We start from the raw sequence: 26,484 nt of genomic DNA on the forward strand, positions 1-26,484 counted from the left end.
TGCCGCTGTCTGCCCTCTGCTCAGCCCTGTGCTTGCAGCAGATGCCAGAATTGGTGCTGGCAGCAGTGGGAAGGGACACTTTGTCCTGGGGCCTTGGGCAGGCCACCTCGGCAGACGGGCCTGGGCCCCCAGGGGATTGATGTCCAGTCCATGGTAGTGTTTCTTCACCTCCCTCTGAAGGACCACATTTGTTTGGTTTTTAAATTTTAATCTTGCATGAAACGATTTTTCTTAATGTAATTAAAGTTGTTATCATAAAAACAAAGATACCTCGCTTTAAGCCCCTTATCTTATTAGGAAATGCAAGAGACGTCACATCACTGTGTCAGATTGCTGGGAACCTTTGTAAACCTGCCTTTTGATTCGATGCTTATCTTTCACAGGCAATCAAAAATAGCATGTGGGCTGGCCCTGCCTCCACCAGCCTGAATCCTTCACATCTGAGTGTGAGGTGGGTGTTTCTTAATTGAGATTTTAAAAACTGATTGAAAATGTGTTTGAAGGAGGAAGCAGGCAGCAAACCTTTGTGGAATGCCCCGACTTCTGTGGGAGAGGGTGGAACCCCTCAGCCGAAACCAGGCTCCCAGCCTCAGCGTTTCTCCCACTCTGCCTTCTTTACTCCGTTAGCAGGGAGGTTTGGGATTTGAAACAGACAGCAAAAACAAAAGCCCTTTCTGTTATGGAAAATTTGGAACACGTACAGAATTAGCGAGAAGAGCATATTGAACCCCACTTGCCATCCCTTCATGGGTGATCCTGTTTTGTTTGCCCCCCGAATCCCTGGGTTATAAGCAAAATCCCAGATACCACTTATTTTTTTCTGTTGGCATTTTAGTAGGCATTTCTGAAAGAGTCATTGTAAGCAACATAACCACGAGACCAGTGTCACATCTGACACAGTGACCTCTAAATACCCTCCAACATCCAGTCGGTGTCCAAATTTCCCAGGACCCGAATGAGATCCGTAGGTCGTTCTCTTTTGATGTCTGGATTTCCCTCAATCTCTCTCTACCTTGTTCGTTTTTCACTTGAACTTGTGGAAGAAATGTCCCTTGGCCTGGATTCCGTGCGTGGGATCCGCGTGTCCTTTCACCCCTTCCTCTGACATTCGAATTTCCTCTGAATCGGTGGGTGGATTTAGAAGTGTGAGCAGACGCAGGCCTGGGAGTCTTTGGTAAGGATATTTCATTGTGTCACCCCTGTCTCCACTTGAGGGAAAAATCATTTGATTTTTCAGTTGCGTCCTAGTGGTAGGGATACTGCTAGGATGCCAGCGGGACTTGGTGGGGACTGACCCATGGGTAGGCCAAGGTGGACAGATTCATCAGTGCCGACCCCACCCCTTGCAAGAGCTGCCCCTGCCCCTCTGTACCTCGCTTTCCATGTCTGCCTCCTCTTGTGAAGTGAACACTGTTTTTACACACTAGTCAATAACACGTGGATTTCCCAGGTGACACAGTGCTAAAGCAACCGCCTGCAATGCAAAAGACGTGGGTTTGATCCCTGGGTCGGGAAGATCCCCTGGAGGAGGAAATGGCAACCCACCCCAGCATTCGTGTCTGGAAAATTCTATGGACAGAGGAGCTGGGTAGGCTACACTCCATGGGGTTGCAATCAGTCAGACACAACTGAGTAACTGAACACACACACACACGCACATTAACAAGCGTTTATTGAGTGTCTGTTCTGTGCCTGGCTCTGGGAGCTATGAGCTCCATCCCCTGCTGATAGTAAACAAACATGGTCATGGCCCTGCAATAGGAATCTTGGTAGACCACGGTCACTCTGCCACCGTGCCCGTCCTAAAGGGGACCTTCAGAGCCCCCGAGAGGGAAGAACAGTCTCTCTTCCTGATGTTAGGCCTTTACGTGTTAAGCGGCACAATGCCAGGGCCTTCTGTCCCTGCAGCCCACCTCTGGTTTTGGCTCAGACTTAGCCAGACCCACCGCAGCGGGTCCCTCCACATCCTCGCTTTCACTTGGGCCTTCTCTGCTGCAAGGGACCACTCACCCAGGCGTAGGGCAGCCCCGAGTGCAGGGGCCTTCTTGTCTGGAGGGGCTCCTTTGTTTCTCAGGAGCCAGCCCCAGAGGCTTCGTCCCTGATCCCCAGCGTGTCAGGGAGGGTCCCCGTGGGAATCGAGTCCCCGGCAGAGACCACAGTGTTGCACCGGCCTCCCAAGTGCCTCTGTGGGAGCACGCCAGCAACACAGACTGGATCCACAGACACGCCCGTGAGGGAAGGAGGAGATGGCAGGGACCCCGGGCGCTGGCCCTGGGTGGTGAGGCTTCCCGTCTTACCCTGCTGTTGGCGAGACCGCCACCACGGGGGTTTGAGACAGCAGGGAGATGACGGTGGGAGTCGGGGACTGTGAACCGAGGGCAGATGGCTGGAATGCAGGGTGCGAGGTCTCACCGGCGCTGTGGGGGCCGCAGAGGTGAGGAGGGAGGAGCTGCAGACGTCGGAGGCCCCGCGGAGGCCAGCGCCCGCGTCAGCAGCCAGAAACCCCCAGCCGGGGTCACACAGAAGTCCCGGCAGAGCTGGGGACGAAAGCCTGGCCTTCGCTTGGCGTCAGGCTTGGGGGTCCCTCCTGGGGCTCTCTGGACAGCCTGCGCAGCCTCTGCCTGCCCTGTGGGCCACCCTCAGCCCCAGCAGGGCCCAGGCCGCCAGAGTCGTCTCCGAGGCGGCGGATGGCTAGCTGTTTCAGGAGAGGAAGGGAGAGTTTCCGAGTCATTCGTTTATTTGGCACCAAGATGTGGGAGATGAGAGTTTTAGGAAGAGAAACTTGACTTTTGAAGAAAATAAATCTTTTAAATTAAAAGATAAAGTATTTATAAACATAAACATGAAGTATTTTCTGGTCTGCTGTGCTTTTGTGACCACATGGACTGTAGCCTGCCAGGCTCCTCTGTCCATGAGATTTCCCGGGCAAAAATACCGGAGTGGGTTGCCGTTTCCTGCTCCAGGGGATCTTCCTGACCCCGGGGTCGAAGTCACGTCTCTTGCATATCCTGCATTGGCAGGCAGATTCTTTGCCACTGTGCCACCTGGGAAGCCCCAACATGAAAGTATACTGATAGTGAATTTTTATTTGTGTAAAAATTATATATGTATAATTGCATACCCAGGGGATCATCACCAGGTCAGGATTCCCTGTGCCCTTTCTTTCTTATTTAGGGTCTCAGTTCCACCGGGGATCAAACCTGCACCTCCTGCAGTGGAAGCGCAGAGTCTTAACCACTGGACTGCCAGGGAAGGCCCACCCTGTCCCCTGTCTAAGTGGTACCTCTCGATGCCCCGGCACAGATGTATGCATTGAGCACCCACGTGTCAGGCTGCCTCGCTGTGGGCGCCGTAGGCTGCATGCTGGCCCAGCCCCGTCATATCTGTGCTCCGCCTTACAGAGGGCCAGGCTCTGCATTGGGACCGAAGCCGCAGAGCCTTTGGCTGGGGCGATGGGTTTTCACAGCTCATTTCATTCTTAGAGTGGAGGTCTCTGTACGTGGTATAAGGAGAAGCCCCATGATGGACATGGCCAGTGGCCAAGGGGGGCTTCTCAGAGGGAGCATTGGCTGAGCAGGGCCTGAGGGAAGGTAAGGAGTGACCCTGGTGCGCTGAGGTGGGGACCCCGTTACCCGGAAAGGGGAACATGTGCAAAGACCCTGGGTGGGACAGAAGGAAGGTGGTCCTGATGCCTGGAACCCAGAGCGTGAGGCTCATGGTTCGGTGACAAGTGATGGCTGGGATAGGGGCAGGAGGCAGGGCTCCTGGGATGAGACATGCCCTGGGGCTGTGAGGAAGCTGGCGGAGTCATCTTGGAAGGACAGGTGACCTGGGCTGGGGGTGGGCAGTGAGGTGCCTATGGCCAGAGGAGGCAGCTGCCTAGGGTTCTTGACCCGACCATCGCTCTCTGATGAGTCCCTTCCGACCTGGGCCCTTTCCACCTCCGCCTCAAACTCACCTCCCACCCAGGGCTGGCCCATTAGGTGGCCGTGCCATCAAGAAGGCTGTGCCAGGCTGCGGGAAAGCAGCTGGACTTCACCAGTTCTTGGCCTCCAGAGCCCTGGAGGGCATTTGGTGCCTCGTTTCCACTCCATGTACCGATGGCGACTTTTTATAACTCCCAGGAGGCAGCTTTGTTGGTCAGGCCCATGCTGGACGGGTCCTGTGTTTGAGTTGAAGCGGGTCGGGGCTCCCCTGCAGGCTTGCTTCCGTTTTTGTGATGTCGGACTGACGGTGATGACGGTGAGGCCCATTCACCCAGCGTCTTTGGGGGGTTCACAGTGTGTGATAAAGCCACGCGAGGTGCTCAGGATGGGTGGCTGCCCCTTTCATTATTGCTGTACTTAGAACTCTGATTCTGTGGCTTAGTGGAGCTCTGTGAACAGACAGTGGCAAGCTATAGGACAGTAATCATTTGACCCACCCAAAGCCTGGCCTGGAAGGTTGAGAACCTCATTACAGGTCTTGTAGGAGAGTGGGTCAAAGCCAGGACTGGAAGGCCAGGTTGCAGGCAGGTGGCCAGCTCTGAATCCTTCATTGGAGAACCGCCCCCCACTGCCCAGAGACCCCCAGTAAGGGGAGGATGGCGGTGCCTCCACCACACTTTATACAGTTCCCCCCTGGGATTGTTTTCACCACTCTGCCCCTTGACTCAGAGAGAAGGTGAAGGCCAGGTACCTCTGAGGCACTCTGCCAGGCTTGGGGAACCGAGGGGCTTAGCGCCCACGAGCTGACCTAATTGCCCAGGTTAGCTCACGCTGTGTCTGTAGTGAGAGGATTACACGGTCAGTATGTAAATAGTTAACAGGGTCCTTTCTCATGACTGGGCCCCCCTTTTCCTGCTCTGTCCCCAAACAGTGGACAGTTCAGCTTTCATCATTGTTTGCCATCTTAAACAATCTGGGACGGACCTGTTAGGTTTGTTTTTTCACAGTCATGCACAGTTCTCTCTTGGATGAATTCTTAGAAGTGGGACGGCTGAAACAGACGGCTGCCCCTGTAGAACCCTGAGGCGTCTGTGATCTTGGAGGTTTACACACTCCCCAGCTTGCTCAGAGCGGAATCACTGTTATCATTGGCCCTGCCTGGCGGAGCTTTTCAAAGGTTGAAGCAGGTCTTGAGCACTGTTTCGCGTGCAGGCCTGGCCGAGACTGCGGGCCCCTCTCCAGAGTTCTGTCCTCTCTTCTTGGGTAACTGACAAAGGCTGGGATCTCAGTGACCCCAAGGATCTGATGCTAGTCTGGTCCACTGGCCAGAGCTAGAAAGGAAGTACACACGCACACACGCATGCAGGAAATTATGAAGAACCTTCTTCAAGGGTTGTTGCAAAAAAGTTTGGTCAGCCTTCCAGCTGTGCAATTCTAGAGACTGTGTCTTAGCATGGGTGCTTCAGATGTGGGTAAGCGTATTATTCGGGTCACAGTTCTTTTGCAATTTGACTTCACCAGAATTATCAAGTTTGTTGTGCAATTGACCACAGGCTTAAAATTACACAGAAATCTGGCTTATCATGTAAGGCATTCAGTGTTCTGATCATAAAATTTGGGAAATTTTTCAAAACCAGTGTTTGCTTATCGATTTCAGAGTTAAATGAGAATTGTTAGTTGTGACAAAGGACTGCGGTGATGAAAGCCGCAGTGCTCAGAAGGGGGTGGGAGCCCTACCTTCATTCTGCCTCATTGAACGTCACCTCTTCACTTGATGTTGTCTCTCCATATTCACTGTGTCCGTCACTGGTGTTGAGGGTCATGGCCTGAATTGACCAAAACCTTCTTCCTGGCCAGAGGTACCATGCGGTCCAGGTGTCCAGCTCCAAGCTGACCATCTGGATGCCATGCATGGCCTGGTGTGCTACCCTGCAGCCCAGGAAGATGCGTGTGGTTGAGGGTCTTCTCCCCTTGACTGGGAGGTGGAGTGGGTGAAGTGTCCCCTCCCTTCATCGTCCGTTCAGAGCTGCAGGAGTGGACAGACAGCCGTAGACACAGAGGTGAGGCTGGTTCCAGGAAACAGGGGGGTCAGGGTACAGGCACCAGAATCAGAAGGAAGCCTTGAATGCCTCCACCATGGTACAACCCTGTACTGCCCTCCTACACCCAACACGCACACACACACACACACGCACATGCACACACACACACACGCACACACACACACAAACACACACACGCGCGCGCGCACACACAAACGCACGCACGCACGCACACACAAACACACGCACACACACACACACACACGAACACACGCGCTGTCCTGTCTTTCTCTGGCTCCATAGTTCCCACCCCTCATGCTCCACAGTGCCAGTGACTGGCAGCCCTGGACTGTGGAAGGGGCTGCTTTCCTGTGATGTCTGACCCTGCCGGTCAGTCTGTCCACCCACCCACCCAGTATGGGAGCCAGAGAGGGCACTGTTGGGGTTGGAGGGTCTCTGCCCTTTGGATAGCAGGCCCCTCCCTCTTCGGTGCTCCCCCTGCCCCCATCCCCCAGGCACTGTGAGCATGTGTGGGTCCTACCACCTCCCAACACCGTGAGGCTGAGACTCCTCTGCTCCCCCAGCTCAAGGCCTGGCTGCTGAGGGGGACGGGCAGGAGGGAGCCCCCTAGGATGGGTCTCAGGAACAGGGACATGTGGCTTCAAGGTGGGAGCCTCCTTCCAGGGCTGGGCACCAGGACTGCCAGGGGCGAATAGGAGAGGCCATCCCACTCCTGGCCATGGCACGGGGTGGAGAGCTGGCTGCAGGCACCCTGAGAAGGGGAAGTGAGAGTGGGCCAGTGCCCTGGGTTATCTTGCCTTCATTATTTAGCAAATCCTGGGCAGAAGACTGTTAAGGGAGTAGGGCTTAGGGGCGCAGGCACGTGGGAGCATTTCTCCTCTGCAGAGTGAAGTGTCTCCTCTGCCACAGTGAAGTGTCCAGGTTGGTCCAGCTCTGGCCAGCCTGCCCAGGGACCAAAGAGATCTCTGCCTAGTCCACGACTGGACTCAGACCTTTGAGAACAATGACATGTCCCCTCCATGTTGGAGCATGCTGGAGAAGGATGTCGGAGAAGAACTGTGATAGAAGCTGAGGTCTGGGGATGGCTGGGGCCACGGAGAGTAGATGACCTGCTGCCACCCCGTGAAGAAGAGGTCTGATAAAACATATATAACATGAAATTTATCATTTTAACCGCTTTTTTTTAAAAAGTGTACAATTCAGTGGCATTAAGTACATTCACATTGTTGTGCAGTCATAACCATTATCCATTTCTAAAACTTCATCACCACAAATAGTTCCGTATCCATTGAACAGGAATTCCCTATTCCCTTTCTCCCAGCCCCTGGTGATCTTTCATCTAGTCTCTCTCTCTCTGGATTTGCCCCATATAAGCGGAATCATACAATAATTGTTGCTTCATGACTCGTTTATTTTACTTAACCAATTTTCAAGGTTCCATGTTATAGCATGGTTTTTTGTTTTTTATTTTTTGAGATTAATTTTTATTTATTTTTTAATTTAATTTTAATTTATGTAGGAGTGTAGTTGATTTACAGTGTTGTGTTGGCTTCAGATGTATAGCTGAGTGATTCAGTTATACATATATCCATCCTTTTACAGGTTCTTTTCCTATTTGGATTATTACAGAATATTAAGTAGAATTCCCTGTGCTATACATTAGTAGGTCCCCATTGATTAACTTTGTTATATATAGTAGTGTATAATGTTAATCCTAAACTCCTAATTTGTCCTTCCCTTCCACTTTCCTCTGCCCCTGCAACCAAAAGTCTGCTTCAGAAGTTTGTGAATCTGTTTCTGTTTTGCAAATAAGTTCGTTTGTATCGTTTAGATATTCCACATCTAAGTGTTATCATATGATATTTGACTTTCTCTGACTTACTTCACTTTAGTATGATAATCTCTAGGTCCATCCATGTGGCTGCAAATGGCATTATGTCATTCTTTTTATGACTGGGTGATATTCCATTGTGTGTGTGTGTGTGTGTATATATATATACCACATCTTCTTTATCCATTTGTCTGTCGGGGGCATTTAGGTCACTTCTGTGTCTTGGCTATTGTGAGTAGTGCTGTGAAAATAGGGGTGCACGTTATCTTTTGCAATTATAGTTTTTGTCTGGATATGTGCCCAGGAGTGGGGTTGCTGGATCATATGGTGGTTCTATTTTTAGTTTTTCGAGGAAGCTCCATGCTGTTCTCCATAGTGGTTGTGCCAATTTACATTCCTACCAACTGTGTCATAGAGTTCCCTTTTCTCTACACCCTCTTCAGCACTTTTTGTTTGTAGACTTTTTGATGATGGCCATTCTGAGGTGATACCTTATTGTAGTTTTGATTTGTATTTCTCTAATAATTAGCAGTGTTGTGCATCTTTTCCTGTGTTTGTTGGCCACCTGTATATTTTCTTTGGAGAAATGTCTGTTTAGATCTTCTGGCCATTTTTTGATTGGGTTTTTTTTTTAACCTTTTAAATTTTATATTGGAGTTACAGTCAGTTAACAATGTTGTTACAGTTCCATGTATACATCACCGTACATACACGTGTATGGAACTCATCCATACATATATGTGTGTCTGTTCTCCCCTAAACTCCCCTTCCATTCAGGCTGAAACATAGCACTGAGCCCAGTTCCCCGTGCTACACAGCAGGACCTTGTTGGTTATCCCTTTTAAAAACAGCGGTGGGTATGTGTCAATCCCAAACTCCCTGTCTCCCCCCCATTCTGTCCTCTGGCATTCATTGTTTTTGTTTTGTTTTGTTTTGTATAGAGCTGCATGAGCTGCTTGTATGTTTTGGAGATTTTCTGAGCCACCAGAGAAGCCCAATCCCTTGTCAGCCACTTCATTTGCAAATATTTTCTCCCATTCTGTAGGTTATCTTTTCACTTTGTTTGATTTCCTTTGCAGTGCAAAAGCTTTTAAGTTTCATTAGTTCCTATTTGTTCATTTTGTTTTCACTTTCATTAGGCAGTGGATCAGAAAAGATATGCTGTGACTTATGTGTTCTGCCTATGTTTTCCTCTAAGAAGTTTATAGTATCCGGGAACTCCCTGGTGGTCCAGTGGCTAAGACTCTGCACTCCTGATACAGGGGGGCTGAGTTCGATCCCTGGTCAGGGAACTAGATCCCACATGCCACAACTAAGATTCTATGCAGCCAAATAAATTAAAAAAAATAAATGTTTAAAAAAAAAAAAGAAGTTTATAGTATCCAGCCTTACATTTAGGTCTTTAATCCATTTGGAGTTTATGGTGTTAGAGAATGTCCTAACTGCATTCTTTTACATGTAGCTGTTCAGTTTCCCAGCACCACTTATTGAAAAGACCGTTTTTCCTCCATTGTATAGTCTTGCTTCCTTTGTCATAGATTAATTGACTATAGGTACATAGGTTTACATCTGGTCTTCCTGTCCTGTTCTGTTGATCTGTATTTCTGTTTTTGTACCAGTGCCGTACTGTCTTGATGACTGCAGTTTTGTAGTATACTCTGAAGTCAGGAAGTCTGATTCCTCCATGTCTGTTTTCCTTTCTCAAGGTTGTTTTGTCTATTCGGGGTCTTTTTTGTTTCCATACAAATTGTAAAATATTTTGTTCTGGTTCTGTGAAAGATGCCATTGGTAATTTGATAGGGATCACATTGAATCTGTAGATTGCTTTGAGTAGTATAGTCATTTTCACGATGTTGATTCTTCCAGTCCAAGAATAGGGTGTATCTCTCTGTGTCATCTTTGATTTCTTTCATCAGCATCTTATACTGCATATAGATCCTTTGCCTCCTTAGATAGGATTATTCTTCTTGAGTATTTTTTTCTTTTCCAAGCAATTGAAAATGGGATTGTTTCCTTAATTTCTCTTTCTGATCTTTTGTGTATAGAAATGCAAGAGGTTTCTGTGTTTTAATTTTGTATCCTTCAACCTTACTGAATTCAATGATGAGCTCTAGTAGCTTTCTGGCAGTATCTTTAGGATACTTTTCTACATATAGTATCATGTCAGCTGCACACAGTGACAGTTTTACTTTTTCCCCAATTTGGATTCCTTTATTTTTATTCTCTGATTACCATGGCTAGGACTTTCAAAACTATATTGAGCAAAAGTGGTGAGAGTGGACATCCTTGTCTTGTTCCTGATCTGGAGGAAATATTTTCAACTTTTCTCAGTTGAGAGTGATGTTAACTGTGGGTTTGTCATATATGCTCTTTATTATGTTGAGGTAGGTTCTTTTTATGGCTTCTTTCTGGAGAGGTTTTTTTTTTAAACATAAATGGGTGTTGAATTTTGTAAAAAAACTTTTTCTACATCTGTTGATATGGTCATATAGTTTTTATTCTTCAGTTTGTTGATATGGTGTATCACAGTTTGATTTGTGTGTTTTGAAGAATCCTTGCATCCTTGGGATGAATTCCACTTAATGACGGTATATGATTCTTTTAATGTGTTATTGGATTTTGTTTGCTAGTATTTTGTTGGGGATTTTTGCGTCTATGTTCATCAGTGATAGTGACCTGTAATTTTCTTTTCTGTGTGATATCTTTGTCTGGTTTTGATATCAGGGTGATGTTGGACTCATAGAATGAGTTTGGGAGTGTTTCACCCTCTGCAGATTTTTGCAGTAGTTTCTAAAGTATAGATGTTAGCTTGTCTCTAAATGTTCAATAGAATTCCCCTGTGAAGCCAACTGGACCTGTGCTTTTGTTTTTAATCACAACTTCAGGTTCATTGCTTGTGATTGAAAGTGAAAGTGCTAGTCGCTCAGTTTATGTCTGACTCTTTGTGACTCCATGAACTATAGCCCACTAGGCTCCTCTGTCCATGGAATTCTCCAGGCAAGAATACTGGAGTGGGTAGACAGTCCCTTCTCCAGGGGATCGTCCCACCCAGAGATCAAACCCACATCTCCTGCATTGTAGGTGAATTCTTTACCATCTGAGACACCAGGGAAGCCTGCTTTTAATTGGTCTGTTCCTATTTTCCATTTCTTCTTGGTTCAGTATTGAAACATTGTACCTTTCTAAGAATTTGTCCATTTCTGCCAGGTTGTCCATTTTATTGACATATAGTTGCTTATAATTGTCCCTTAGGATCCTTTGTATTTCTGTGGTGTCCATTGTAACTTCTCCATTTCACATTTTATTGATTTGAGTCTTCTCCCTTTTTTTCCCTTGATGAATCTTGCTAAAGTTCTATCAATTTTGTTTATCTTTTTATAAAACCAATTTTTTGTTTCATTCCTCTTTTTTTATTGTTTTCTTTGTCTCTGGTTCATTTAATTCTGCCCTGGTCTTGATCATTTCTTTCCTTCTATTAACTTTGGGTTTTGTTTGTTCTTATTTAAGTTGCTTTAGGTGTAAATTTAGGTTGTCTATTTGAGATTTTACTTATTTCCTAAGGTAAGATCATAGTGCTGTCAACTTCCCTTGTAGAACTCCTTTTGTTCTGTGCCACAGGTTTTGGATCATCAGGTTTTCATTGTCATTTGTCTCTGTACTTTTCGATTTCCTATTTGATTTCTTCAGCGATCCACTGGTTGCTTGGTAACATGTTGTTTAGCCTCCTTGTGTTAGTGTTTTTTATGGTTTTTTTTTTTTCCTGTAATTGATTTCTAGTCTCATAACATTGTGGTCGGAAAAGATGCTTGATATGATTTAAGGTTTCCTAAATTTGCCACGGTTCCATTTCTGGCCCAGGATGTCTTGGAAAATGTTTCATGTGCACTTGAGAAGAAAGTGTCTTTTGTTGCTTTCAGATGCAAAGCATTTTATGCATATCAGTTTTTGTAAATTTTATAAATATCAATTAAGTCTGTCTGGTCTAATTTAAGGCCTGTGTTTCCTTGTTGCTCTTCTGTCTGGATCATGTGTCTATTAAGGAAAGTGGTGTGTTAAAATCCCTCATTGTAATTGTGTTGCTGTCAACTTCTTATTTTTTTATGGCTGTTAGTGTTTGTCTTAAATATCAAGGTGTTCTTATGTGGGGTACATGTATATTTATAATTGTTACATCTTCTTTGTGGATTGATCCCTTGATCTTCATGTAATATCCTTCTTTGTCTCTAGTAACAGTCTTTATTTTAAAGTCTGTTTTGTCTAATATGAGTATTGCTATTCCAGCTTTCTTTTCATTTCCATTTCCCTGGACTACCTTTTTCCATCCCTTCACTTTCAGTCTGCATCTGTCCCTAGATCTGAAGTGAATCTCTTGTAGCCATCATACATATGGGTCTTCTTTTTGTATCCAGTGATCCAGTCTATGTGTTTGGTTGGAGCATATAATCCACATAATTATCAATATGTATGTTCTTACTGCCATTTTGTTAATTGTTTCGGATTTGTTTTTATAAGTGTTTTTTCTTCCCTTCCGCTTGTTCTCCTCTTGTGATTTGATGACTATATTCAGTGTTGTGTTTGGATTGCTTTTTCTTTTTTGTGTGTTTATCTATTGTAGGTTTTTGGCTTGCAGTTCCCATGATGTTTTGATATAGCTATCTATATGTATAGGAGATTGTTTTAAGTAGCTGGTTGCTCAATTTACAGTGTATTTCCAATATCTTGCATCTGTATTCTCCTTTTCTCACAATTGCTGGTTTTGATATATTTGTGTATGGATGATTTCCTGGCTTTAGTTTGTGTTTTCACCAGTAAGCATTCCCATTTGTAATTTTCTGGTTTCTAGTTGTAGCTCCTTATTTTTCTCTGGATGTAAAATACCTCTTTTGATAGGTTCCAGCCTTTTAAATTGATTGTTGTTCAGCTGTCAGTTGTGATTTTGGTGTTTTCGTGAGAGGTGAGCCAGCACGGGTCCTTCTATTCCACTCTCTTGTCCAGAACCAAGGGGCTGCCCTCCGTTTGGATGCTTGCTGCCCCTTCTCTGTGTGTGCTGACCGTTAGCCCCTTGATATGGGGTGTGTAGGTGTGCTGGCCCGCACATACTCCTCATAGAGTGGAGGCATGGAGTGACTGGTGCCCACCCTGTGGGCTATGCTGCAGAGGGGGTGGGCCACATGCTCCCGGCACAGCAAAGGTGGTACTTGGCACCTCCTTGCAGGTCCCCTAGCTGTGGCATCAGCCTGCACACCCCCAGGAGAGCAGGGACAGCCGTTGGAGCCCACTCATGGCCCATGTGTGCTCCCCAGGTGGGGGGGCAGTGTTTGACCCCCACTTGTGGATCTCCCAGTGGCAGCGGGGGCCTGTGCAATCCCAGGACAGCAGGGGCAGCACTTGGCACCCACTTGTGGGTTCCCTCCAGCAGCAGTGGCCTCTGCATCCCTCGGTCAACAGGGAGTGATTGGTGCTACTCCTGTGTCCTGAATTTCACTCCTTTTGAGTACTGACTAATGTGGCATTGTTAATACAGTCATCTGTTGATGGAGAGTTGTGTTGTTTCCAACTTTTTGATATTGTGAATAATGCTGCATAAAAACACTGGCATTCAAGTATCTGTTTGAGTTCCTGCTTTCAGTTATTTTGGGTGCATACCTAGGAGTGGAATTGGTAGATCATATGGGCTTCTCTTGTGGCTCAGCTGGTAAAGAATCCACCTGCAGTGCGGGAGACCTGGGTTCCATCTCTGGGTTGGGAAGATCCTCTGGAGAAGGGAAAGCCTACCCGCTCCAGGATTCTGACCTAGAGGAGTCCATGGAGTTGCAAAGAGCCAGACATGACTGAGCGACTTTCACTTTCACATGGTAATTCTATCTTTAACTTTTCGAAGAATCACCAGTTTTCCACAGTGGCTGCATCATTTGCATTCCCACCAATAGTACATAAATGTTCCATCTTCTCCACATCCTTGTCAGCATTTGTTATTTTCCATTTTTTTTTTTTTTTTGATGTGAGGTGGTATCTCATGATTTTTTTCTTTGCTTATTTTGGTTTTGGGTTTGTTTTTTTTTTCTTTTTTGGCTGCATCAGGTCCTAGTTGTGGCACACAGAACCTTCGTTGTGTCACGTGGGAGCTTGCCTTTCAGCACACAGACTTTCTAGTTGTGGCATGCGGGCTCTGGAGCACACAGTCTCAGTAGTCCTGGTACTTGAGCTCTCCAGCTGTGGTGCATGGGCTGCGTTGGGGTCCAGTAGTTGCAGTGTATGGCCTTAGTTGCTCTGGCATGTGAGATCTTAGTTCCTTGACAGGGAATTGAACCTGCATCCCCTGTATTGCAGGGCATAATCTTTTTTTTTTAAGTTAATTTATCTATTTTAATTGGAGGCTTATTACTTTACAGTATGTGGTGGGTTTTGCCATACATAGACATGAATCAGCCATGGGTGTAACATGTGTTCCACCATCCTGAACCCTCTTCCCTGCTCCCTCCCCACCCCCTCCCTCTGGGTTGTCCCAGAGCACCAGCTTTGAGTGCCTGCTTCATGCATTGAACTTGCACGGGTCATCTGTTTTACATATGGTGATATACATGTTTCAGTGCTATTCTCTCATATCATCCCACCCTCACCTTCTCCCACACAGTCCAAAAATCTGTTATTTATATCTGTGTCTCTTTTGCTATCTTGTCTATAGGGTTGTTGTTCCCATCTTTCTAAATTCCATGTATATGCATTAATATACTGCATTGGTATTTCTCTTTCTGACTGACTTCACTCTGTATAATAGGATCCCATTTCATCCATCTCATTAGAACTGACTCAAATGTATTCTTTTTCATAGCTGAATAATACTCCATTTGTATACGTACCACAGCTTTCTTACCATTCTTCTGCCGATGGACATCTAGGTTGCTTCCTTGTCCTAGCTATTGCAGACAGTGCTGCAGTCAACACTGAGGTACACGTGTCTCTTTCCGTTCTGGTTTCCTCGGTGTGCATGCCCAGCAGTGGGATTGCTGGGTTGTATGGCAGTTCTGTTTCCAGTTTTTTAAGGAATCTCCACACTGTTCTCCATAGCGGCTATACTAGTTTGCATTCCCACCAACAGTGTAAGAGGGTTCCCTTTTCCCCACACCCTCTCCAGCATTTATTGCTTGTAGACTTTTGGATAGCAGCCATCCTGACTGGCGTGTAATGGTACCTCATTGTGGTTTTATAAATTTCCCTGACAATGAGTGATGTTGAGCATCTTTTGATGTGTTTGTTAGCCATTTGTAGTCTTCTTTGGAGAAATGTTTGTTTAGTTCTTTGGCCCACTTCTTGATTGGGTCGTTTATTTTTATGGTATTGAGTTGCATGAGCTGCTTGTATATTTTGGAGATTAATTCTTTGTCAGTTGTTTTTTTGCTCTTTTCTCCCATTCTGAAGGCTGCCTTTTCACCTGGCTTATAGTTTCCTTTGTTGTGCAAAAGCTTGTAAGTTTAATTAGGTCCCATTTGTTTACTTTTGTTTTTATTTCCATTACTCTGGGAGGTAGATCATGGAGGATCTTGCTGTGATTTATGTCAGAGAGTGTTCTACCTATGTTTTCCCCCAAGAGTTTTATCGTTTCTGGTCTTACATTTAGACCTTTAATCCATTTTGAGTTTATTTTTGTGTATGGTGTTAGAAAGTGTTCTAGTTTCATTCTTTTTCAGGTGGTTGACCAGTTTTCTCAGCCCCACTTGTTAAAGAGATTGCCTTTTCTCCTTTGTTTATTTTTGCCTCCTTTGTCAAAGATAAGGTGTCCATAGGTGCGTGGCTTTATCTCTGGGCTTTCTATTTTGTTCCATTGATCTATATTTCTATCTTTCTATCTTTGTGCACAAGGCATATTCTTAACCACTGTACCACCAGGCAAGTCCCTCTCATGTGGTTTACTTTGTAGTAGTGATGTTGATCGTTATTTTACATGCTTACTGGCCACTCCTGTATCTTTGGAGAAATGTCTTCCAGTTTACTGTTTTTATTATAAAAACATGTTGAATTTTGTCATATACTTCTGCATCAAGATGATGATATGATTTTTATTTTCATTCTATTAATGTGATGTGTTGTATTGATTGATTTTCATATGTTGAACTATATTTGCACTCCTACCCACTCATGGTATGCCATCCTTTTTTAATATGCTAATGAATTCATCAGTGAAATCAGGTTGCTTGTATTTTGTTAAGAATTGTTACTTCACTGTTCATAAGAGATATTGGTCTGTGGTTTTCTTGTTAGCACTTTTGTTTGGCTTTGCTGTCTGGTTAATGCCTGCCTCATACAGTGAGTTCACTTGTCCTCCTGTTCGATTTTTGGGAAAAATTTGAGAATTGACTTTAATCTTGTAAGTTTTTGGTAGAATTCATGACTGAAACCATTATGTCCAGGGTTTTTCTTTCTTGGGAGGTTTTTGATTATTCTGTCTCCTTACTATTTATTGATTTATTTATATTTTCAACTTATTCATTATTCAGTTTTTGTAGATGGCATATTTCTGGGAATTTGTCTATTTCATCTAGGTTATTCAGTTTGTTGATATACAGTTGTTCACAGTACTTTGTTATTTGTTTTTTGTTTCTGTAAAGTTGTTAGTGATAGCCCCACTTAAATTTCTGATTTTACTAATTTGAGTCTTCCCTCCTTTTTCCTTAGTCAATTTACCTAAGGTTTTGTTTTTGAAAAAAAAAGTTTATTTTTGAGAATCAACTTTTGGTTTGACTGTCTCTATTGTTTTTCTGTTCTTTATTTCATTAATCTGTGCTCTAATCTTTATTATTTCCTTCCTTCTGCTAGCTTTGGGTTTAGTTTGCTCTTCTTTTTCTAGCTCCTTAAGATGTAAAGTTGATTTTTCTGATATCTGTCTTCCTTTTTAATGTGAGCATTTACAGCTATAAATTTCTCTTCTTAGCACTGCTTTTGCTGCATCTCATATGCTTTGGCATGCCACAGTTTTTTGGATCTTTTTGGCAAAATATTGCACTTGTTACCTATGCTCGGAAGATGCACTCCTAATTTATTATCTTCATATTTGAAAAGAATTTCAAAATAAAATAATTTTATACGCCATATAGTCCAGGGTAGGATTGGGCTCAGGGGACCAATTCGCTGTTCACAGAATTGTTCACAGGACAGAAGCCTCTGCATACAAACGTTTTTTGAGCTAGTTTAACTTTCAGCTCTGAATCCTGGTCCCAATCTTGAAATCACAGGTTAGGCATTTGGAATTACTCAGCCATAGGGATGAGCTTTTAGTTTAGACATGAGGAGAGGGCTTCCTGCACAGGATCAAGAAAGCATCTGCAGCAGAAACAGAAGACGAAGGCAGAGGGGGCTGAACCAGAAGGGTTTGGCAGGGAGGGAGGGCGAGGAGCCCTTTCACAATCCAGCATTTCCCTGGGTTCACCCTCCGTGGAACAGGGGCCATGTGCTCACTCAGCTGTTTTGGACTCTTTGTGTCCCCATGGCCTGCAGCCCACTGGGCTCTTCTGTCCATGGTATTTCCCGGGCAGGAATACTGGAGCGGCTTGATATTTCCTACTCCAGGGGATCTTCCTGACTCAGGGATCAAGCCTGTGTCTCTGGCATTGGTAGGTGAGTTCTTTACCACTGGTGCCACCAGGGAAGCCCAGAACAGGGGCATGCCACAGTTTTATTTTCATTTGTCTTATTTTCTAATTTCCCTTTGGATTTCTTCTTTGACACATTGGTTGTTTAAAAGTGTGTTGTTTACTGTCTACATACTTGTGAATTTTCCAGTTTTCCTTCTGATACTGATTTCTAGTTCTGTTATGATCAGAAAATATATTTTGTATTATTTCAGTCTTTTGAAATTTATTAAGATTTGTTTTGTGACCTAACAGATGATCTGTCCTAGAGAATGTTTCATGTGCACTTGAGAAAAATGTATATTCTGCTGTTACCGGGTCGAGTATTTCATGAATGTCTTTTAGATCTATTTGGTTTATAATGTTATTCAAGTTCTTTATTTTCTTGCTGGTGTTCTGTCTGGTATTCTGTCCATTATTTCAGTCTGAGTATAGAAGTCTCCATTTATTACTGTAGAATTGTCTCTCCCTCTAAATCTGTCAGAGTTTGCTTTATGTATTTTGAGAGTCTGATGTTAGGTACATATATGAATTGCATGTTTTAAAGCTTTATGTAAAGACCTCATTCAAATCATACCATCTTTTTTTGTATATTTTGAATCTATTTTTAGGATTCAACCATATTGATATGAGGTACTGTAGTTCCTTCATTTTCATTGGCATGTGAGGTTTCTCTTTATCTGTACTTAACTATTTCTGTCATTTGTATTTCCGTATACATTTTGAAGTCAGCATGTCGATTCCTTAAAAAAAAAATTCCAGCTGAGATTGATTGTCATTCCATGTAAAATCTGTAAATCAATTTGGGGAGGACTGATATAGCAATATTAGGTCTTCCTAATATTGCTAATTTCCTAATATTGCTAATATTCCTAATAGTAGGTCTTCCTAATTATGGTATCTCTCTCTGTGTATTTTGGGGTCATCTTTAACTTCTATCAACAATGTTTTGTAGTTTTCAGTGTTTAGGTTTTGCACATAAATCTAATCCTAATTATTGCAGATTTCCTGATGCTCTCATAAGTGATATTGGTTTTGTCTTGTCGGTTGAACATACTTCCTCACATTTGTTTAAATGTTGGGACTGATGGCACCACACATGTACCGAGAGGCCATGGAAAGATTTATTATTCCAAAAGGGGGCTTTCCCTGGTGGCTCAGATGGCAGAGAGTTTGTCTGTAGTGTGGGAGACCCAGATTCAATCCCTGGGTGGGGAAGATCCCTTGGAGAAGAGAATGGCAACCCACTCCAGTATTCTTGCCTGGAAAATCCCATGGATGGAGGATCCTGGTAGACTGCAGTCCATGGGGTCACAAAGAGTCGGACATGACTGAGCAACCTCACTTTCAGTTTCAAGGGGGCTTTCTGGGGGGACAGGACAGGCACACAAGCTAGTCTGGGATAGCTTGAGTGAAGGGAAGGGGCAGCTGCTCTGGGGAGTGGCTCTAGGGAGCTGATCCCACATATGGGATTTCCGATATACGGTTCAAGTTTGCATGGTTTGAACTTACCTACTGACAGCTAAGGCAGGAATCGGAGCTTTTGCACTGACTTGCTCAGATGTGAGTCGATGGGGAGAGATGGAGCTTGAAAGCTGTTGATGGCCAAATATAAAAAATGGACTCAGACTCTTCATTATGTTTTTTTCCACTTAAAATTTTCATTATTCATTAATTGTATACAAAAATGCCATTAACTTTTGTATGTTAACCTTGTATCTTGAGATATTGCTAAACTCACTTATTAATTCCAGTAGCTTTCTTTATAAATTCCTTGGGAATTCTGTGTAGATGACTGACCATCTTGCCTTCGAGTAAGTAAACACAATTCTTTCAGTCTTTATGCCTTTTACTTTTAATTAACTAATTAATTAACCTTAAACCCTTGGTGAGCATATTCAAGCACTGTTGAACAAAAGTGATTAGAGTTAACATCCTGTCTTGTTTCTGATCTCCTGGGGAGAACTTCTAGTCTTTCACTACTGAGTACAAGATCTGTGGATATTTAATAGATTCCCTTTATCTTCTTTAAGTACACAGATTTTAATTTTATGGAGTTGTATATATCCAAATACTTCGTGTATTCTTATTAAGATGATCAATCATGTGTTTATTCTTTTATGGTGTGTTAAACCATAGACTGATTTTCAAATGTCAGATCAGTCTTACATTCCTGGAATAAATTCTAGTTGGTTGTGATATATGCTTTTTGTATGTTGCTGGATTTGATTTGCTAAAGTTTTGTAAAAAAAAAAAAAAAATGTTGCATCTTTGTTCATGATGGATATATTGGCCTGTAGTTTTCTTGTTATATCTTTGGTTTTGGTAAGTGGATACTGCTCACCATATGAAATGAGTTGGGGAGTGTTCTTGTCTGTTTTCTATAGAATTGATAGTATTTCATTGAGAATGTTTCTTAGCTTTTACCAATGTAGTCTATAGAGTTTTCACTATGGGAAAAATTTAAATGATGAATTTAAGTTTTTAATAAATATATACAGCTGTTTAGGTTATATAGTTCAGCTTGTGCGAACTTTGATAATCTCTTAAAAAATATATCCATATCATCTTAATTATCAATTGTATTGACATAAAGTTATCATAATAGTCTGTCTATGGAATATGTAGGGATGTTCCCTGTCATTGCCAGTGTTGGTAATCAGTATTATCACTCTTCTTTTCTTTGCCTGGGTAGAGGTTTATTAATTTTATTACTTATTTTAAGAACTGTGCTTTGGTTTTATTAATTTTTTTCTATATTTGTTTTTAGTTTGATTGATTTCTATTGTTATGTGTATTGCTTTCTTCTAATCACCTTGGGACCAATTTTCTTTTTTTCTGACCTTTGAAAAGTGAAAGTATAGGTCCTCAATTTGAGATGTGACTTTTCTAATATAAGCATTTTATTGCTGTATTATCCTCTCAAAGCACTGCTTTCTTGCATCACGCACATTTTTGTCTGTTGTGTTTTCATTTTCATTCACTTCAAATGTTTGCTGATTTCTCTTGTGATTTTTTTTGTCTGATTCATGGGTTAATTAAAAGAGTTTTTAAAATTTCTTAATATTTAGGGATTTTTCAGATATATTTTTATTATTTATTCCTAAGTCAATTCTTTTAGGGTAGACAACATACTTTGTAGCATTTCAGTCCTCTTAAATTTGTTCAGATTTTTAGGATGGCCCAGAATGCTGTCTGTCTTGGTGATGTGCCCTTGCAAAGGACATGTGTTCTTCTGGGTTTTTGGGTGTTCATGCTAAGTGCTAATTAGGTCAACTTACACTATAATTAGTGTCTTCTTACTGACTTATCTAGTAGTTTTATCTATTATGAGAGGAGAGTTTTTAAATTTCCAAGTAAAGTTGTGTTTTTATTCATTTCTCCTTTCAGTTTTATCAATTTATACTTCATACTTTGGAAGCTCTACTAGGCACACACTTAGAATTGTTTTATCTTTATGATATATGGACCTCTTTATTATTTTGAAATGTCTTCTAGACCTTGGACAATATTCATTACACTGAAGTCTACATTGTCTGATATTAATGTAGTCACTCTCTTTTTTGTTTAGTATTTGTGTAGTATATCTTTTTTTCCATTTTTAAATTTGTTTCTTATGTCTTTATATTTGAAGTGGGTTTTCTTTTTTTTGCAGACAGCATATATCTGAGTCTTGCTTTTTAAAAAATCCCATTTGACAATCTGCATTTTGATAGGAGTGTTTAGCCTGTTTATACTTTGTAAGGTTATTAGTATGGTTGGATTTAAATCCATTTTGTTGTTTGCTCTGTCTTCTCTTTGCCTGGTTTCTTCTACTTCTTTTCAATGTTTTATTGTATTGTCTCCATTATTGGCTTATTTGCTGCAATTCCTTAATATTTTAGTGGTTGTGCAAGGTTCTGCAATATATATCTGTAATTTAGCACACACCTTCAAATAATATTTATTTTATACCACCTTCATTTATGGTATACAAACCTTGTAAAAGTATACTTATGTTTCTTCCCTCTCCCATCCTTTGTGCTATTGTTGTTATGTAATTGTAATATTGCATATATAATGAACCCTATAATATATTTTAGTACTTTTATGTTAGTCAGTTATATTCTAAAGAGATTGAAAAAATACAGGGAGAAGTGTATTTTGTTTACTGCCTCTGATAGGCTTAAATAGTGGCCTCCCTCCAGGATATCCATGTCCTAACCCTAGAGTCTGTGAATATATTACCTTACATGGCAGAAGGGACTTGGCAGATGAGATTCAGAATCATGAGATGGAGATACTATCCTAGATTATCCAGATGCCCCGATGATGTAATTGCAAGCATCCCAATGAGTGGGAGATAGTACTGCAGAAATAGATGTGGTGACAGAAGCAAGAGGCTGCACTGATGCAAGGGAGGGACTGCTGGCTAAGGAATGCAGGTGGACCTCGGAATCCAAAAAGGCAAGGAAACAATTCCTCCTCTTGGGAGCATCTGCAAGCAGCTCGCTAGCCCTGCCAGCACCTTGACTTTAGCCTGGAGAAGCCGATTTCATACTCTGGCTTCTAGAAGTGTAAGAGATTAAATGTGTGTTTTTAAAAAATAATTATTAAATTACTTATTTTTTTGGCTGTTCTGGGTCTCCAGTGCCGCTGCATGGGCTTCCTCTAGTTGCGGCAAGAGGGGGCTGCTCTCTAGTTGCCATGCGCAGGCTTCTCATTGCAGTGGCCTCTCTCGTTGCAGAGCATGGGCTCTAGGTCGCATGGGCTTCAGGAGTTGTGGCACACGGGCTGAATTGCCCTGGAGCGTGTGGGATCTTAGTTCCCCAACCAAGGACCGAACCCATGTCCCCTGCATTGGCAGGTGAATTCTTCACCACTGGACCACCGGGGAAGTCCCAGTGTGTGTTGTTTTGAGCCACCAAGTTTATGGTAATTTGTTACAGCCACTATAAGGAACGAACATACCCCCCACTTTTCTCATTTCCTTTTGCTTCTCCTTTCTTTGTAGGAGCATACTGACATGTTAATCCAGTGTTGTTCTCCTTTTGCCTGAAGAACTTCTTGCAATGAAAATACAGCTGGTAACAAATTCTGTCAGCTTCTGTTTCCCTGAAGATGTCTTTATTTCTCCTTCATATTTGAACTATATCTTCACTGGGTAGAGAGAATTTTTTACTGATTGTTTGGGGGTTCCACCCCTTTCAGTACTTTAAAATGATCACTCCATTGTCTTCTGGATTGTGGGTTTCTTTTATTTTTTTAATTGAAATACAGTTGATTTAGTGTCATGCTCATTTCTGTTGTCTAGCAAAGTGACTCTTATACACACATATAGTTTATTAAATATTCTTTTCGATTATGCTTTATCCCAGGAGATTGGCTCTAATTCTCTGTTCTGTTCAGTAGGACTTTGCTGTTTATTCATTGCGTTTATTTCTGTTGTTGTTCATTTTTTTCTTTTCTGACTGCAGTGACTGTTATGGACAGACATTGCCTCGATGCCCTCTCTCCAAGCATACTAGGGGTCCGCCAGCTGTGCTGGACTCCTGTCTGGGTTGAAGTCATCCTGGGGCATCTAGGCAGGGCTTTGTGTATTAGCTGTGCTCAGTAAGTAGGCTTGCCTGCCCAGGCACCCCTCTACCCCTCGGCTTTGAAAGCAGAGAATCCAGTCAGCTGTGGATGGACCAGAACTTGAAGCCGTCCCCCACGTGTGGTATTTGAACTCCGGGTAACAGAAACCGTACTCGGCAGCTGATTCACTGCCACCGGCAATCTGACCAGGATTTGAGCTTCATTGGAAATGCTGTCTGTTCCTCCATTTCCTGACACAGTCTTGTCTTAAGCTCCTTCAGTTTTTCCTCCTGTTCACCTTCTAAGTAGATTTCCTTCTGAGGCTGTTTGCTGCACACAGTATATCCCTTGTTTTCTGTTTGTGTCTGTGTTCCTTTTCCTTTTTTGCTCTTAGATGCTTTACAGATTTCTTCTTGAAGCAGTTCTGGTGGGCTGTGTGTTTCTAGAAAGTTGTCAGTTTCTTCTAGGTTGGCAAGTTTCTTGGCATTTCATTGTTCATACTATTCTCTTATTTATTTTTAATTTAAAAATATTTTAAATTTCTTTTGGCCATACCGCGCAGCTTGCGGGATGTTAGCTCCCTGGCCAGGGATCAAACCTGGGCAGTTTCACTGCAGTGGGCAGGAGTTAAGTCAGCTTTTTCACTTTCCTCTTTTACCTTCATCAGGGCTTTCTATCTTGTCCCACTGATTTATATTTCTGTTTTTGTACCAGAGCTGTAGTGTCTTAATCACTGGAATTTTCTAGTATAGTCTGATGTCGGGGGACTTGATTCCTCCAACTTCGTTTTTCTTTCTCAAGATTTCTATGGCTATTCAGGGTCTTTTTGTTCCCATTAGTGTTGTTATTTTGTGACTACAAATTGTGAAATTTTTTTGTGGTAGTTCTATGAGAAATGGCATTGGTAATTGATTATGGAGTGCATTGAGTCTGTCGATTGCCTTGTGTAAGTATAATCATTTTCATAATATTGATTGTCCCAATCCAAGAATGTGGTATATATCTCCATTTGTTTATGTCTTCTTTGAGATCTTTAGTCATTATAGATTTCTGCACACAGGTATTTTATCTCCTATGGTAGCTTTATTCCTGGATATTTTCTTCTTTTGTTGCAACGGTATATGGGATTGTTTCCTTACCTCAACATAATAAAGGCTATATATAACAAACACATAGCAAATGTTATTCTTAACAGTGAAAAACTGAAAGCATTTCCTCTAAGATCAAGAACAAGACAAGTATGCCCACTCTTGCCACTATTATTCAACATAGTTTTTGAAGTCTTATCTACAGCAAGCAGGAAAAAACAAACAGAAAAGGAATCAAGATTTCAAAAGAAGTAAAACTCACTGTTTTCAGACTACATGATACTGTATGTAGAAAACCCTAAAGATACCACCAGAAAGTTGCTAGAGCAAATCAAAGAATTAGGTAAAGTCACAGGGTACAATATTAACACACAGAAACCCCTTGCATTCCTATTCACTAACAATGAAAAGTCAGAAAGAGAAATTAAGGTATTGTAATTTAGAGACCCATTTTCAGATCCTTTTTCTCCATCCCCCAGCCTGTGTAAAGACCAGTCAATGTTACAATAAAGTTAGAAGTTTTTCTCTTTTCAGCAGATTTATTTTTTTAAAATTACCAATTTTTAAGGATTCATTCCAGAGATGTTTTTTCTGGCTTAGAAGAGGACCCTCCCATGTTGAGTAACCTGCAACCAAGAGCATTCCTAGAAGTGAATGAAGCCGAGCATCCCAGAAAAACTTACAGGAGGATTTTGTCAGAAGGGGGTCAGAGTATCCCCTGGATTCCTTCCTCACCTAATGGGATGCTGAGCATCCTCGACTCTCCCATGAATTAACCAGACGTCTCTGGTCATCTCCATCCCTTGCATGAGGGGTCCCCAGTAGGGGCCGTTTGAACCAATGCCAGTGCATTGCCAGGACTCTCCCTGAGGTCTGTTGTTTATAATGCTTAAGTCCTATAACAGGTTTCTTGATGCTGAGTTGTGTTCCTTGAAATTGAACGTTTATAAAGCCTAGGAATGTGGGCTGCTTGGACGTGACTAACCCAATAAGTAGTCTGTCACTGCGCAAGGGCAGCCAAGACCGGGAGTGAAGGGTCTCCTAGAGGCGCAGAAAGGAACTCCTGGAGAGATTGGAGTGGAAGATGCCTCAGGGGTCAGGATCTGAGGGCCTAGAGGTGGGAGTATCCACGGGGATATTATGGACACAGAGTAGGGTGACAGACTAGACAGCACAGGAACCTCAAACCCTTTCCGCTGTGTGTTTGGCGGTTGTGATAGAAGTGGGGAAAGCCTGGCTATTCCATCTGACACAGTCAACAGTGAGTTTGGACAATGTTTCTCATATAATTTAAGATACCAACTCAGTTAGTTTAGGATCTCTCTTTGGGATGCTCCAGGGGCCCTGTAAAGCTTCCAAAGTTTGCTAGCAGGAGATCAGAACTTTAATTAGTATTTGATACTTGGGAAGTCAGTCAAAAATTTTCAAGAAATTTTAAAAGACCCAGTTAGATAGAAGCAGAGTTCACAGTGAAACAATTATTCCTTGAATTAAGGTAAAAAAAAGATTTCAAAAGTAAATACACATCAGTTAAAGGCACAAAAATGCACACAATCTGTTATCAAAAGCAGCATTCCAGAAAAACTTTAATCTCTTCAGAGAGATCAAATTTAGTTTACATCAGCCTATAATAAAATCCATTTGCCTAATTTAAGTTTAATGCAACCTTTAAAAATTCTGACGACATTCAACATGCTGCTGCTGTTCTTTAATCCCTTAGTTATTTCTAACTCTTTTGCGATCCTGTGAACTGTAGCCCACCACACTCCTCTGTCCATGGGATATTCCAAGCAAGATTGCTGGGTCATATGGCAGTTCTATTTCCAGTTTTTCAAGGAATCCCACACTGTTCTCCATAGTGGCTGTACTAGTTTGCATTCCTGCCAACAGTGTAAGAGGCTTCCCTTTTCTCCACACCCTCTCCAGCATTTATTGCTTGTAGACTTTTGGATAGCAGCCATCCTGACTGTCATGTCGTACCTCATTGTGGTTTTGATTTGCATTTCTCTGATAATAAGTGATGTTGAGCATCTTTTCATGTGTGTGTTAGCCATCTGTATGTCTTCTTTGGAGAAATGTCTGTTTAGTTCTTTGTCCCACTGTTTGATTGGGTCTTTTATTTTTTTGGAATTGAGCTGCAGGAGTTGCTTGTATATTTTTGAGATTAATCCTTTGTCTGTTGCTTCATTTGCTATTATTTTCTCCCATTCTGAAGGCTGTCTTTTCACTTTGCTTATAGTTTCCTTTGTTGTGCAAAAGCTTGTAAGTTTAATTAGGTCCCATTTGTTTATTTTTGCTTTTATTTCCAATATTCTGGGAGGTGGGTCATAGAGGATCCTGATTTGAAATAGCTCAACTGGAATTCCATCACCTCCACTAGCTTTTCTTTCCCCC

At 42.6% G+C, this 26,484-nt stretch overlaps 1 protein-coding gene across 5 annotated transcripts in view; it reads left to right on the plus strand.

The window, feature by feature from the left end:
* The window catches only part of CHDH (choline dehydrogenase), an 89,177-nt gene that overhangs the window by 9,437 nt on the left and 53,256 nt on the right, over positions 1 to 26,484 (plus strand). For 2 of the 5 annotated variants that reach the window (XM_070455915.1, XM_070455920.1), the window contains exon 2: positions 384 to 451. The exons of 2 other annotated variants lie outside the window; for them this stretch is intronic. The gene's annotated coding sequence lies outside the window, so the exon portion shown is untranslated. Of the gene's footprint in view, positions 1 to 383; positions 452 to 22,439; positions 22,513 to 26,484 lie in introns of all 5 variants that reach the window. One more of the 5 variants, XM_070455916.1, reaches the window with a different exon arrangement.

Source organism: Odocoileus virginianus, chromosome 26, assembly GCF_023699985.2.
Source record: "Odocoileus virginianus isolate 20LAN1187 ecotype Illinois chromosome 26, Ovbor_1.2, whole genome shotgun sequence".
Lineage (NCBI taxonomy): Eukaryota > Metazoa > Chordata > Mammalia > Artiodactyla > Cervidae > Odocoileus > Odocoileus virginianus.